General features: G+C 43.1%; 1 protein-coding gene across 3 annotated transcripts in view; it reads right to left on the minus strand.

Annotated features, from left to right (window-relative positions):
- The window catches only part of LOC122570017 (gamma-aminobutyric acid type B receptor subunit 2), an 87,428-nt gene extending 78,573 nt beyond the window's left edge, over positions 1-8,855 (minus strand). For 2 of the 3 annotated variants that reach the window (XM_043731814.1, XM_043731813.1), the window contains exons 1-2: positions 8,714-8,854; positions 7,188-8,618 (exon numbers count right to left, since the gene is read on the minus strand). The gene's annotated coding sequence lies outside the window, so the exon portion shown is untranslated. Of the gene's footprint in view, positions 1-7,187; positions 8,619-8,713 lie in introns of all 3 variants that reach the window. The other variant, XM_043731815.1, reaches the window with a different exon arrangement.
- Between the last annotated feature and the right edge of the window lie 159 nt (positions 8,856-9,014).

The following is a 9,014-nucleotide window of genomic DNA, read 5'->3' on the forward strand; positions in this document are numbered from 1 at the left end:
AGCGAGAAAGAGAGAGAGAGAGTATCCAGTTAACTCGTGTGTAAAGTTAGCTACGTGTTCCGGACTTTTCTCGAGAGTCTAACAGATAGCCAGGCAACTCGTACACGAACATGTTCGTGGTCCACAATGAGAGAACGCTAATTGAATTTGATTACATTTGAAACAAGATTATACATGTACATATATTACGAAACGAAAGTTCGTGGCGTAGAATAATGTTTCGTATATCGATTAAAATAAAAAGGCGAAAAAAATAGGAGATCGGGATGATAAAAAGGGTTGGAAAATATTTTCCAGGATTTTCAGAGATTCGCGTTCATGGGAATTTGTAATAAACTACTCGATGGAAGACAGGCGAAGCGCAAGTCCTGTTTGTTATGCATTCGCATTATGCTCCTTTGCACAGTTTCCACTATTTCGTACGCATTCTATTTTGTTGGCCAGGAACGCTCAAGTTCTTTTCGCTTAAGTGTTTTCGCTACTTGTGCTGCTTTTGAAGTGGCTTTCCGCTTCCTTCGCATTTCTAAAGCTCCTTTAGCGAACCCCTCGGCGCATCATAAGTTACCTTTGCTTTTTCGAAAACCCACTTTCGCATCGAAGTGCTTGAGTTACGATGCACCCCTGTTTTGCGGTGATGAGTATAACTTTACTCTGTTATAGAGTTTCCTGACATAATTGAACTTCGAATTAAACGCTTGCGCTGGACTACGGGCGACTCTCTCGATCTTCAAACGTAATTCTAGTGTTTCGTAATCGGCAAACTGTGGGTAAAAAACGATACACGCTTCCTCGATGCACTGTAACAAGTTTCGATGTTTTGTCTGAAACTGGACAGACGAGGAGGATTTTTCCGTTAGTTGGTATTCCTTCTCGAAATTGGTGGTGTCGTTCTCAAATTCGAGAAAAGACTGCTATGAAACATTTTTCCTTTCCTTTCCTTTCTTTTCCTCGATAGCCTAGCGACAAGGAAAATATACGCGTTACAAGTTTAACTCTAGTTTGACCGTTTCGAGATTTGTCGCGATCTTTCCTTTGCCATTGGCAAATAAACGAATTCAAGCTTTCGAGGCAAAGAAAAGTCCTGCCTTTGTCGGATACTTCATGTTCGTGATCGGTGTTGCTACGTACGCGCAAAATAGGATAACACGCGACACAGACTGATGCAGGTTGATCGACGTGTTCGACACACTCGGAATGACAAACATGCGAATGCGATATACACGACTGTACTTTTGCATCGCGAATTCTCGCCTAATCGAAAATACCTACACTGATTTTCCTTATTCTTCGATCTCCCTTTGAACTGGCGCACGCGCTGTCGAAACCTCGCCACGATGAATCTTCCAAATCGAATATTCCAAATGTTCGAAACTGCTCTCAGGTTGCCGTCTAACAAGTAGCTACGACGAAGAAGCATCTTTACACGGTAAACACACTCATTGCAGAAGCGATATTTCATTTTGATTTATAGCAGTCACAGAAGTGCAAGTCAAGATAAACATTCATCTAACTATAAGCAAACAGTCGTAGGTAATATGTCCGGAGTAATATATTTTACGTGCGGAAAATTTCTCGTGACGCGGGAGCTTTGAAAACGTAAAACACGGAGGAAATAAACCGTGGCGAACGTGAAAGAAAATTACAGGGAAGGAGAGCAACAGCCCGTGCAAACCGCTCTATCCACTTTGCCAAGTAACACATTACGCTGGACTTCGCGCGTCCACAATTCGATGAACGCCTACCTAACCTCCAACCGCGTTACAATGCCATATGCTAATATCGTGATACGTCCCTCTTTGGCATCTATTCTCTGCTTAACTACCGCTTAATCACCGACAAACCACGCTCCTGGCTACAAATTTTCCTACGAATGGCCGAACTGAGGCTTAATTAACTCACACTTGTATAAACTGAATTAATAAACTGCGGCGTTAGCGTGAGACGTACGTTTAGAAGTCGGGTTAATCAATGGCGAAACGATTCAAGGCGTCAACCACGAAGCCCTCGAAAGACCAAAAAAGAGGCAAAAGGTAAAAGTTGCGAGTTCCAGCAAATTCATTTTCGTTCTCGTATCGAGCTTTAATTCAGCACGCTCCGCCAAATTTTTCGCCGCGGGCTTCGGCCCTGCGTTGAACCGTCGCTGGCAACCAGGAGCGGAAGATTTATTCGAAAAATGCCTATTTGTTGCCTACGATGAATCAGCGATTCGTTGATTTAGCGACGAACACTGATTTTACAGCGGAGCTATCACCCAACCTGTATCGACATAATAAAAGTTGCCAGGTCAAATACTAACCCTTCTTGCGGTTCTCGCTAACAGCGTTCTACAAGGCCAGCCACGCTCGCACCACCTATCCGTAACCCTCGAACACCAGCCTTTTCGATGTGGCACTCGATAACGGGCCGTTCAAAAATTGGTTAAATTCCGAAAATTTCGCTCACGGTACTGACTTCAAATCGCTGCAAATCGAAATTCCGTCACAGCTACGATTATACATATATTTCACGCGACGAATTTCAAAAATATTTCATTTCCACCGGCGTAAAGGAATGCGTCGATGCAACGCTTCCTGGTATTGAAAAATCGAATCACCAGCGTTTGGCGGATTATTTTTATTTATTTCCTCCTAAATCGATTACAATTGGATGTACACGGTACGGTACGAGTCTCGTGGCGTGTGATTTTGACGCAGGTGCGAACATCCGTTAGCTGAGGTTCGTACGTGATTTCACGTAAGCCGGGCGATATTCTGCTTATTTTTCCTATTACAGTGCGAATACGTTACTCGACCGTGGCTATCCGTAGATTCTGATCGTCGACGATGCGACCCTTCGCATCGTCCGTCCGTGTAAATAGGTTCTTCCACGTAGAGTAATCCGTTTGGAACGGACGATTACTTCGCGCAACTAAAATTTCAAACGATCGTACGGATTACTGAGCGCAGTTATGCATACTAATAAGCTCCATTCTCTCTGTGGCGACTTCGCGCGAATAAGTTAACTAGATAGAAATTGAGGCGGAATATGTAAATATTGCTTTGCGAACCGGCAAACGTTTGTGAAATCGATCACGAAAACTCGCCGAAAATAAAATGAATTTCGATTAGTCGATGCTTAAAGGAGAGCTGACAGCGTCTATTCAAAACGATGTAATGTAAGTGCGAATTTTATTCACGTAAATATTACAGCAGGAACAAGAGGAAGGGAAAAATTCGTTAACCGTTAAATGCTCCGTTTACGAATAGAAGGATTTACGATAGGGTATGTGCAAACGGAAAGAATTGAAAAGAAAGACGGCGGAGGAAACGTGTTTTGGGAGGAAATCGGCTTTAAACATCGAGGACGTTTAAAGAGGCGAGAATAAACGATAGGTGACCCTTGTATTGCATTGGACAACGATGGTATCGACACGCGGTCGCGCGTTTCTACCTACGAGAAGAAAATGCTGCGAGGAGAAAGCCCCAACACCAACTTCGCCATTAACGCCCTTTGTCAGGATCACTATGCCATTCACCTCGTGTCCTCCTTCCTCGTTTTCACAGAGAGTAAAAAGGCCCGATAGAATTTATAGAAATTCCAATGACCCGATGCTAGAACAGTCCTATAGATAGAGATTGCATCGGTTACTTTTTATTTGACCGAAAAAATATGCACGTCCAGCGAGACGAACGATTCGAGTAATATTTTGTCAGCGGAATCTATTTCGTGTTTCGTGACGAGATCGCGGGAAATTTTATTTCCGTCGCTCCGTATTTCCATTACGAAACTCACGCTCGATCGACTGTTTCGATTTCTATCTTTTGTTTAGACGACTCGTTAAAACGACCAGTTATTTATTATTTTGCAAATTTTCCGACGGGTTCTAAACGGTGTACAGCTGTCGATTATATTCGGCTTCGTTAACGGAATGAGTAACGGGTGGAAATAATTTTTAGCCGGAAACGAGGAAATCGATAGGTGTACACGTACCGTGCAAAACTGAAAACAATCGGAGCGAGATGAAGATAAATAATTTATTTAGATGGCGGAATGCACAAATGAAAGGTACACTCGATAGCTATACGATGGACAAATGGAAATCATTAACAGAACGAACAGACTCGAATCAGTTACGAAAACATGTCCGATGATAGTCGAAACGACGCTTTGCACCGCGCTACTTTCGGGACGTTTCGCTTAAAAATACGCGCGCGGGTAACGCGTGTCATAGCTAGCCAAATTTACAAGATCGTGACAGGGATGGGTGATTCGTGAAATGCGAGAAACGCGTAGGCGACGGCATCCGAGGTATAAAATTGAATGGTACGCGCTGTCAACTTGACATCGAGGCGATGATTTACAAATAAAAACCTCTGGGCAAACTGTTTGTCCGCGGTTTCTATTCGGCTATTATGACAGATGACGTTACATTTCGGATCTCGTATCACAAATAGTGAAATTTTCCTTTCCTAAAAGATTGCCGAATAGAATCCAATCAAATCGGATCGAATCGAATCGAATCGAAGCTAATTTAAACGAATGAGATTTTCGAGCGCGCGAATTTTCTCGCGAGAAAGAATCTGTTCTCTTTTGTATTGAGCGTCGACGAGACGGGCCGCGTATAAAATCTTTGTGGCACGTTTCGAGACGAATTGTTACGCGTGTTTGCGTAAATTTCTGAACTCGAAGGAACAAGGGCGCGAAATGACGAAACAAAAAGAAAAGAGAAGAGAAGAGAAAAGAAGAGAAGAGCAGAGAAGAGAAGAGAAGAGAAGAGAAGAGAAAAGGCCAAGTGGCGTCGATATGGCGACCTGAATTCCCAGGAGAAAAGGGAAATCAAAAAAGCAAAGAGTCGTTGCAAATCAGAGAAGCGAATGCTCGCAGTCGCCGCTACGTGAACCCGCAGAACCGCCCTATTGTTCACGCCCGAACAATGCTGTCTTTGTCGCGATGTGATTAAGCTCTGAATAAATTTTCTATTACGTTGTTCTACACCGGGCTTTCCTCCATTTTCGAATACTCGGGTTTTTTCTTCTGGTGGCTGGCCCATGGTCTCGATTCTCTCTCGATAAAACGACGCGCGAACGCCATCCAACGCGAGAACATATCACGAATTAACCAAAGTTTTTTTTCCCCATTGATCTGATTTCTTTTCCGATTCTTTCTCCCCGTCAGTCAGGATGCTATGTAAAGTTAGGCGAAGTTTCGAGCCGAACGGAACTGCGAGCATCGTCTATTATTTAGAAACGATCCAACTTTTTCTATTTTCCGCTAGAACGAACGTTTTCGATAAAAACCTCGCGGTAAAGAACACGGAAACAAGATGATTGATTCGCAATTTATGCTAATTATCGTTGATTGAAAGAAACTGAAGAACGAATTTCTTTATCTATAATAAATTTATTCTTTAAACTTCTTATATCAATTACATCAAACCTGAAACAGCGTAATGTTAATTCTGTTTCAGCAGAATTTCTCATAAAAAAAGAAACTCTTTTATCTCCCGAATACATCAGAAATAATAACGAAGAGGAAAGACAGTATATTCAGAAAGGTTCTCATTAAAAAGGGAATCGAGAAGAAATATAAAATACAGTTCATAGAATGGAAACGCCGGCTGTATATACGTTTGAATTTTCAGCTACGAGACATCCGGTATTAATTCTTCCACGTAGGATATCTTACATATGCCGCAAGGAATTCAGAATCCTGGGATCTCGGAATCTCATGTTCCACATATCCGCACATACCACACCTTCAGTCTGCAAGCTGTGCTTTGTAATTTCATCCTTCCGCTATCTTTTGTATTAAGCCCACGCGCGTTCGCTACCTAACCTTCAGTGTACAATGTACACGACACTTTTGATTGACACGTCGCATTTGATATACGAGCATGATTTGACAGCCAAATCGAATTAAGTAAAAATTTCAATGCGCGAATATTTTATGTCGAGGATAGTCGCGAATACGTTTACAAAAATATGCAACGTACGTAAATAGGTACGCGCATCGAGACCTTTAACATAGCGCAAACGTTGCCGAATGAAATCTTGGACAAAGAGCTAATCGTGAATACAAGGAACCATCTATTCGACGACGAAAAGGTTAATACAATATCTGATCGATCGTTTCCTTGACTGAAAGATCCTCCACTTGCCAGCATACATATACATACATACATATATACATACATACTCGAGAAAGGTTTTCGTATCGTTGAACAAACATTTCGAAACAACTTGGCTCTCGTTGCTATGTTAATTCGTTATTGAGGCCGATTCGATTCATTTATGGAACGCTTCGATAAAAACTATTCCGCGATGCGAAGGTAGATACCTATAGTTAACAACCGCATCCACGTCCCGCGTTGTGAATAATACAATTCGTGCTTTACACCGTACTATAGAAGCAATATTACGTACTTTTCCTTTGTGAAGAGGCATTACGAAGGTAAATACAACACCGAGCACTCCTGAATGTATGTAAAACCTTGAATCGAGGTTACAGTCGAGGTCGAGATCGGTCGATTAATGATACTCCTGCTGCAACGTATGTTTGCGATTTTTCAGTTACTTAGTTGCCGAAGCTAATGTCATCGGTCACGTTACCGTCTATCGTTCTTTGTCGCGTTCGATTTCGTCACGAAACGAACCGAGCGTCCGTTTCACGGTACAACAAAGATAAGGTGAACTACGGCGATAATAAACACCACTCTCTGCCAGCTCGTTTCCTACGAATCTACGAGAAGTGAATCTAATAGACGATAAACGAAACGATGCTGCTCTCGCAGACGAACGATAGTCAAAGAAAGTGAAACACGCGAGGATGTCTATATTATATTGTACAAGTATCAGGCAATCCAAATTCAAGTTTGCACGTAAAAATACAATAGATGTTTCAGCAGGTTGGCGTGCTGCAAGTTACCTCGATATACAATAAAGATTTCAGATAGATTTCGTAAAAGTTTCATGTCCTGCCTCAAACTGTACGTATATAGGTGTGCCAATGCACATACACGCGGGTACGTATGTCGCGTGTGTACGTATACGTCCGTACACATTTATTACTTGTTCAAACGATGCATGTAAAAACGTACACGAGTGTAGATATTCGAACAAATACACGCTCGCATACAGAGACATGCCCGTATGCGCGCAGTGACAGCGCAAAAGAAAAAAAAACAGGAAAAAAAGAATATATACACGTACCTGACAACATATAATCCTCTGTTACTTGTCCGCTCTTCCCTCCGGAGGCATTTATCTGCATTATCTTCCTGGTGGACTTCTTGTACTGACTACGTCTGATAAACTGGTTGCCACCCCCATCACGAACTAGCTACCGATCCTTGCGATACCATCCACCAAGAATACACTACACACTATTCGAGGAAAGGAATCTCTCCTCCCCTCCCCCTCTCTCTCCCCGCTCCGTTCCTCTTACTCGCTTTCTCGCTTTTATTTTTCTTCTTTGACCCTTTTCTCTGTTTCCTTTTTTCGAATTAATTTGCTATTCGGTGGCCGCAGGAGAACGATGTAGCATGATGCTCTTCTTGCTGCGAGGGGTTTACGGTCACGAAAACTGCGCAGAGTCACAGGGTCGCGCAAGATGAGAACGGCTCGATCGGATCGAGAGGGAACAGGATCCAAAGTGCAGCGGTAGGAATACGGTCGGTACGGTGTGAAGAACGAAGAAAAGAGCGAAAAGACGGACCGGTCAGTGACGGCGGTCGATAGATGGTGACTTTCTAAGCCGTCAATTGTAGCACGTTAACGGATAAGTATAGGAACGAATGATCGAAAAAGATCCGTGATAAGAAAAACGCGACGAGATAAAGAATACGTACGGAGATCGCGTACCATTGGCCGAGCGACAAAACCCGACTGTTTTCCAACGGTAGCGAATCGAACACGATCAGTCACGTTCGCCGGATGTAGCGCGAATAGAGGGTTGGTCTTGCGCGGCAGCGCGCTCACGCGGTCATCCGGTAAACTGACAGACCACCCCTGAAAGACCTCCAAACTGTCAGCCTTCCCACCCTGCTCTTTTGCGGCTGCGCGTTTTCCTGAACCCGCTGTCCCTTATCCTGGTGCCGATGTGCTCTACTTCTCCCACCACCGACTAGCGATGGCCCTTCGATATTCTCCCCGTCGCAAGTTTTCGAGCAAGTTGCTCTTACGAGGACCCGCGAGTCTCGCCAATTTCCCTTGTATTTAACCTCGCATCGCCGCCAGCCTCATTAATACGATATACAAAGTTTAGTTTCCCTTCGCGAACCTTTGTTATTCGATGATAACGTAATAAGCGCGACTAAATTTGATTATCTAAAGCACCTACATTATCTAGATTACCTAAAGTAGATTAACCAAGTTGCATAGAGAGTATGTAACGAGAGTTCGAAAATGTTCTGCGGCGTCTCGAAGTCATCGCTACCGTAGGAACCGATTCTCGTCCCTTATTTCCACGCCCCGTGAAAAACACCCCACCAGCCAGCCACTGGAAGGAAGCTCGATCGTATCTACCCTGTGACCCCACATGCCAGCATTCCCTGTTAAAAGGCTTTCCACTTTACTTCACTCCCGATTCTTCTTCGCTGACTCGGTCATCCTTCGGGAAAAGACTTTGCTTTCTGGAACACTCTGAAAATTGCCAAACGTCTGGTGAGCCAAATTCGAACAACATACCTCGAAACTTGAAACTCCGAAACTAACGATCGAACAACCAAATTACTTACTTCTTCATTGGCCCAATTTTCTTCGCCAATTTCTCGAAACTCGAAACACGATACGAAACATGCCTGTGTATCGTGCGTCATACTCTTTTATTTCGTCTAAATTAATACTCAGCATTTAAAATTACTTATGTCGATATTCAGCATTTAAAATTAACGCGAAATATCCTTTCGACACAAACACACGGTGGTGATAACAGCGTCCATGTCTGACTAACGAGGTTATGATGGTCATATTATTAATGAAATCATTAATTATACGCAACTTCACACAAAAACTCCATATTCGTGAGCACATCCGATT

Source organism: Bombus pyrosoma, linkage group LG8, assembly GCF_014825855.1.
Source record: "Bombus pyrosoma isolate SC7728 linkage group LG8, ASM1482585v1, whole genome shotgun sequence".
Classification (NCBI taxonomy): domain Eukaryota; kingdom Metazoa; phylum Arthropoda; class Insecta; order Hymenoptera; family Apidae; genus Bombus; species Bombus pyrosoma.